Genomic DNA, 7449 nt, shown 5'->3' on the forward strand with positions numbered 1-7449 from the left:
ATGCGTCTTCACAAGACTTGGGACATGCGACTTCTCAAGACTTGGGACAAGCGACTTCTCAAGACTTGGGACAAGCGACTTCTCAAGACTTGGTACAAGCGACTTCTCAAGACTTGGGACAAGCGACTTCTCAAGACTTGGGACAAGCGACTTCTCAAGACTTGGGACAAGCGACTTCTCAATACTTGGGAAAAGCGACTTCTCAATACTTGGGACAATCAAATTCTCAAGACTTGGGACAAGTGACTTCTGACGACTTGGGACAAGTGACTTCTCAAGACTTGATACAAGTGACTTCTTAAGACTTGGGACAAGTGACTTCTCAAGACTTGGGACCAGTGCCTTCTCACGACTTGGGACAAGTGACTTTTCAAGACTTGGGACCAATAACTTCTCAAGACTTTTGACAAGCGACATCTCAAGACTTGAGACAAAGACTTCTCAAGACTTGGGCAAGGGAATTCACAAGACTTGGGACAAGCGACTTCTCAAGACTTGGGACAAGCAACGTGTCAAGACTTGGGACAATTTACTTCTCAAGACTTGGGACAAGCGACTTCTGAAGACTTGGGACAAGCGACTTCTCAAGACTTGGGATAAGCGACTTCTCAAGACTTGGGACAAGCGACTTCTCAAGACTTGGGACAAGCGACTTCTCAAGACTTGGGACAAGCGACTTCTCAAGACTTGGGATAAGCGACTTCTCAAGACTTGGGACAAGCGACTTCTCAAGACTTGGGACAAGCGACTTCTCAAGGCTTGGGATAAGCGACTTCTCAAGGCTTGGGACAAGCGACTTCTCAAGAATTGAAGCAACTTCTCAAGACTTGGGACAAGCGACTTCTCAAGACTTGGGACAAGCGACTTCTCAAGACTTGGGACAAGCGACTTCTCATGACTTGGAACAAGCGACGTCTCAAGACTTGGGACAAGCGACTTCTCAAGACTTGGGACAAGCGACTTCCCAAGACTTGGGACAAGCGACTTCTCAAGACTTGGTACAAGCGACTTCTCAAGACTTGGGACAAGCGACTTCTCGATACTTGGGACAAGCGACTTCTCAAGACTTGGGGCAAGCGACTTCTCAAGACTTGGGACAAGCGACTTCTCAAGACTTGGGACAAGCGACGTCTTAAGACTTGGGACAAGCGACTTATCAAGACTTGGGACAAGTGACTTCTCAAGACTTGGGACAAGCGACTTCTCAAGACTTGGGACAAGCGACGTCTCAAGACTTGAGACAAGCGACTTCTCAAGACGTGGGACAAGCGACTTCTCAAGACCTTTGTCAAGCGACTTCTCAAGACTTCGGACAAGTGACTTCTCACGACTTGGGATATGCGTCTTCTCAAGACTTGGGACAATTGACTTCTCACGACTAAGAACATGCGACTTCTCAAGACTTGGGACAAGTGACTTCTCAAGACTTGAGACATGCGTTTTCTCAAGACTTGAGACAAGTGACTTCTCACGACTTGTAACATGCGACTTCTCAAGACTTGGGACTAGTGACTTCTCAATATTTGTGACATGTTTCTTCTCAAGACTTGGGACAAGCGACTTTTCAAGACTTGGGACAAGCGACGTCTCAAGACTTGGGACAAGCGAATTCTCAAGACTTGGGACATGCGACCTCTCAAGACTTCTGACAAGCGACTTCACAAGATTTGGGACAATCGACTTCTCAAGACTTGGGACAAGCGACGTCTCAACACTTGGGACAAGCGACTTCTCAAGACGTGGGACAAGCGACTTCTCAAGACCTGGGTCAAGCGACTTATCAAGAATTCGGACAAGTGACTTCTCACTACTTGGGACATGCGTCTTCTGAAGACTTGGGACAATTGACTTCTCACGACTAAGAACATGCGACTTCTCAAGACTTGGGACAAGTGACTTCTCAAGACTTGAGACTTGCGTTTTCTCAAGACTTGGGACAAGTGACTTTTCACGACTTGGGACAAGCGACTTCTCAAGACTTGGGATAAGCTACTTATCAAGACTTGGGACAAGCGACTTCTCAAGACTTGGGACAAGCGACTTCTCAAGACTTGGGATAAGCGACTTCTCAAGACTTGGGACAAGCGACTTCTCAAGACTTGGGACAAGCGACTTCTCAAGGCTTGGGACAAGCGACTTCTCAAGAATTGGGACAAGCAACTTCTCAAGACTTGGGACAAGCGACTTCTCAAGACTTGGGACAAGCGACTTCTCAAGACTTGGGACAAGCGACTTCTCATGACTTGGAACAAGCGACGTCTCAAGACTTGGGACAAGCGACTTCTCAAGACTTGGGACAAGCGACTTCCCAAGACTTGGGACAAGCGACTTCTCAAGACTTGGTAGAAGCGACTTCTCAAGACTTGGGACAAGCGACTTCTCGATACTTAGGACAAGCGACTTCTCAAGACTTGGGGCAAGCGACTTCTCAAGACTTGGGACAAGCGACTTCTCAAGACTTGGGACAAGCGACGTCTTAAGACTTGGGACAAGCGACTTATCAAGACTTGGGACAAGTGACTTCTCAAGACTTGGGACAAGCGACTTCTCAAGACTTGGGACAAGCGACGTCTCAAGACTTGAGACAAGCGACTTCTCAAGACGTGGGACAAGCGACTTCTCAAGACCTTTGTCAAGCGACTTCTCAAGACTTCGGACAAGTGACTTCTCACGACTTGGGATATGCGTCTTCTCAAGACTTGGGACAATTGATTTCTCACGACTAAGAACATGCGACTTCTCAAGACTTGGGACAAGTGACTTCTCAAGACTTGAGACATGCGTTTTCTCAAGACTTGAGACAAGTGACTTCTCACGACTTGTAACATGCGACTTCTCAAGACTTGGGACAAGTGACTTCTCAATATTTGTGACATGTTTCTTCTCAAGACTAGGGACATGCGTCTTCTCAAGACTTGGGACAAGTGACGTCTTACGACTTGGTACAAGTGACTTCTCAAAACTTTTGACAAGTGACTTCTCAAGACTTGGGACATGCGACTTCTCAAGACTTGGGACAAGTAACTTCTCAAGACTAGGGACATGCCACTTCTCAAGACTTTGGACAAGTGCCTTCTCAGGACTTTGGTCATGCGACTTCTCAAGAATTGGTACAAGTGACTTCTCAAAACTTGGGACATGCGACTTCTCAAGACTTTTGTCAAGTGACTTCTGACGACTTTTGACTTGCGAATTCTCAAGACTTGAGTCAAGTGACTTCTAAAAACTTGGGACGAGTGACTTCTCACGACTTGTGACAAGGGACTTCTGAAAAGTTGGGATATGCGACATCTAAAAACTAGGGACAAATTTCTTTTCAAGACTTTGGACATGCGAGTTCTCTAGACTTGGGACAAATGACTTCTCAGGAGTTGGTACATGCGACTTCTAAAGACTTGGTACAAGTGACTTCTCGCGAGTTGGGACTTGCTACTTCTCAAGACTTGGGACAAATGACTTCTCACGACTTGGAACATGCGAATTCTCAAGACTTGGGACAAGTGACTTCCTACGATTTAGGTCATGCGACTTCTCAAGGCTTGGGATAAATGACTTCTCATGACTTGGGACATGCGACTTCTCAAGACTTGAGACGTTGCATGTCCCTCGTCTTGAGAAGTCACTTGTCCCAAATCTTGTGAAGTCGCATATCCCAAGTCGTGAGAGTTCACGTTTCCCAAGTCTTGAGATGTCGTATGTCCCAAGTCTTGAGAAATCCCATGTTCCAAGTCGTGAGAAGTCACTTATCCCAAGTCGTGAGAAGTCACATGTCCCAAGTCTTGAGAAGTCGCATGGCCCAACTCTTGAGAAGCCTCATTTTTGAAGTCGCGGGACATCGGGCATTAGTAAAGCCAACGAGTTGGTCTCGTTCGACTCTGGCAGTTCCATGGAACCTGCCACCAGACGCCGGGTCCGTGCCCTGCCCGCACAGGCGATGGTTTTCCGCGCCCAAGGCTTGGCGATTAACCCAGCCGCTTCCAGGGGCAAAGACGCCGTTGTTAGCGGCCTGCAACTCATCTACGCTGAGTTTGGCGCTGCGTGCACCGGGGTAGTGGCCGGGCGACAGGTTAAGTGGGCGGCCGTTATGGTGCATTTCTTGGCACCGCTCCCCACTAAAGCTGGGGCCTCGATTGAAGGTAAATGATGGAGGGCAGAGGTGTCCCGCAGACCTCCCCTTTGCCCAAGTCCTTCGAAGGGTAGGTCGATCGGTGGATTCCACCGCTGAACACTGGGGCGTTCACCCCCACAGCGTCAAACCTGCCGTGTGGGACGCTGAAGCCGACAGCCAAAGGACTTGGCCCCCAGCCGGGACCCTCTACCTCGACGGAGGTTGACTCTAGGTGCACGTCTTACGGGGTTCCCGATGACGTATCCGAACCTCTCAGCGGCACGTGTACAGATACCACTCCACGCGCCCAAGTGGAGTAACCGGCTCGTGGGGAGCGCCGGAACAAAACCCTGGAGTGAAAACACTTGTAGTTCCCTGCAATGTATTCGCGCGAAATCGGCCAGCAGGCTCCTGGCCCAGATGATGGGGGAACACCTGACACTGTTCCCCGAGACTGGCGATGGCTTTAGGGCTACTGTCCGGGCCGTGCGATTTCTCGATGAGGGCGAGGGTTTGAGCTTTCACACAATCTCCCACGAGGATCGATGCGTTAGGCTCTTGCTTAAAACGTTGGGCACGTGCATGCCTGAAGCGGAGATCCTCGAGTCGCTGGCCGCCAAACATCAATGTGCAGGGAGTCCCGCAACTCTGATATCTTGGCGACGGGACCATACCCACACAAGGACCGCTCCCTCATGCCGCACTTGGCGCCCAGATCGGAGCCGGCTAAGCCTTCTCCCGAGCAGGAGAACTTGGGCCCTGGCTGGAACCACGTGGCCCGGAGTGGACGCGTCATTAAGGCTCAGGCTGCGGAGAAACCCGCTCCAACGACATCCGACACAGGAAGACGGACAGCGCGGCAGGCTACCCCTACGGGCGGCAAGAGTAAGCCCGCTCGTCCTGAAGTGCTAGCGGCGGATCCCACTACATCATCTCCAAAGGAGGTTGGCCGCGCTCCACCAAAAAGTCAGTCTCGCTCCAGGGCATCGAGGATTTCCTGGAGAACCTCTCGACCCAAGCCTGCGTCTAGTTGACACGTCGTCTTCTCGCCTCGGCCTCTTCCCCCTTCCAGCAGGGGAGCCTCATCCGCCAGCCTTCCTCAAAGCCGTTATCTTCTTCGTGGCCGAGTATGACTGCGCGGCCTAGGGAACACACCGGTAAAGCCTTGCGGCTGGCTTTAGGAATGCCGATGGTGTTCGCGGCAGGAAGTTGGAGCTGGAACAGGTCCTCGATGTTAGCCTCATGAACGAGACGCACCTCACGTCGGGTTGAGCCCTAAGTTTCGCGAACTATGTTTACCGTCGCCGGGGGAGGCACGGCGATCCTTGCCCGCGGAGGCATAGATAATTACCCTGTGCCAGTCTCGGGTCTGCAACACCTGGAGGCCACTGCCATTCACCTAGTGATGGCGACCAGTGCAGTGAAGCTCGTGGCGGCATACCTCTCCCGCACGCGGCCCTGGGCCGAGTCGGACCCCACCGAGTGCCTGAGCTGGGGTATCCCGGTCCTGGTGGCTGGTTACCTTAACACACGGACTGGAATTCTAGGATGATTTCTGGGAGGGAGTCGCTCCTGCGGGATTATGTTAAGAGAAACCCCTGCTTGATCTACGGGCGGGACTCCCCAACCATGGCTCCGTACACACACAATGGAGCCCCCGATGTCTTTGACATTGCAGTCGTCAAGGACTTCGTCCTACCAGTGTACCTGACTGCTCTGCACTCAGCTCAGATCACCACCCCGTCAACATCGACACCACGTACCGTTCATCCTTTCAGAACCTAGTATCTGACCGCCCTCCTGAAGAGCCGGGTCAAAGCAGAGGCAGTGTCTAGAGGAGACTGGGTGTTGCAGAGGCTGAGTCCAGTAGAGGAGACAAGCAGAGACCGAGGCTAGCAGACTCTTGTATTACAGAGACTGAATCCTAAAGAGACGGGTCAAAGTAGAGGTAGTCTAGGGGAGACTGGGTGTTGCAGAATCTGAGTCCACTGAAAAAAGAGAAGCACAAAACGTGTGATGCAGAGATCGTGTCTAGTAGTCTCGGTGTTGCAGACACTGAATCGTAATGAGACCGGTCGAAGAGGCAGTGTCCAGCGGAGACTGGGTTTGCATACTTGAGTCCGACAAAGACAGAGTGTGTGAGTGACTCGTTCTGTTAGACTTCGCGTAGAGAAGGTTTTGAAAATTTTTAAAAATGAGATGGGGAGAATTTTGACAAATTTTGAAAAATTACCAAATTTTCGAAAATATCAAAAAATGCTGGGTATTGTCTAAAGAGCCCAGAAAACAGAAAAATTACACATCCAAATTTTTTTCAAAAATTTTAATTTTTTTGGTTTTGTGTGCATTTCAGACAATTCCCAGCATTTATTGATTTTTCGAAAATTTTGATAATTTTTCAAAATTTCTGTCAAAATTCTCCCCGATGCCTTGCAGAACCGGTCTCTGTCGTACTGTTTCTGATGTACTGTCACTGAAGAACACGGTCTGTGCCTGACACGCTCTCTGACGCGCCGTCTCTGAAAAGCCGAGGTGCGGCAAACACCACGTAAGGCATTGACCGAGACGGACAGGAACACAGTCGGCGACACACCGAGTCGTGCAGAGGCCGGTTGGTGCAGACACCGAGGCAGTCAGCAACGGGTTGGGATAGAGGGCGAGTCCGGCAGAGACAGGATGAGGCATTCACCGAGTCTGACATACATATCTTGGGGAAAGTTTTCGAAGTTGAAAATTTTCGAAAAATCAAAAAAATGCTGGAAATTGTCAGAAATACACATTAAATAAAAAAAAATTAAATTTTTGAAAAAATTTTGGATTTGAAGTTTTTCAATTTTTTTGTTTTGTGCGCTTTTTAGACAATTTCCAGCATTTTTTGATTTTTCGAAAAAGTTGATAATTTTTTAAAATTTCTTCCAAAATTCTCCCCATCTGATACCTTGCAGAACCGGTCTCTGTCGTACTGTTTCTGATGTACTGTGTCTCTGAAGAACGCGGTCTGTGCCTGACACGCTCTCTGACGTGCCGCCTCTGAAAAGCCGAGGTGCGGCAAACACCAAGGCAGAGACCGAGACGGACAGGAACACGGTCGGCCACACACCGAGTCGTGCAGAGGCCGGTTGGTGCAGTCACCGAGGCAGTCAGAAACGGGTTGAGATAGAGGCCGAGTCCGGCAGAGGCAGGATGAGGCATTCACCGAGGCTGGCATACATGTCTTGGGGAGAGTTTTGAAAGAAGTTGAAAATTTTCAAAATTTTCGAAAAATCAAAAAATGCTGGAAATTGTCAGAAATGCACATTAAACCAAAAAATTTGAAAATTTTCTTGGATGTGTGATTTTTC

This window comes from Zootermopsis nevadensis, unplaced genomic scaffold, assembly GCF_977971745.1.
Source record: "Zootermopsis nevadensis isolate Lab colony 2312 unplaced genomic scaffold, Znev_1.0 Znev_ptg000016l, whole genome shotgun sequence".
Taxonomy (NCBI): Eukaryota; Metazoa; Arthropoda; class Insecta; order Blattodea; family Termopsidae; genus Zootermopsis; species Zootermopsis nevadensis.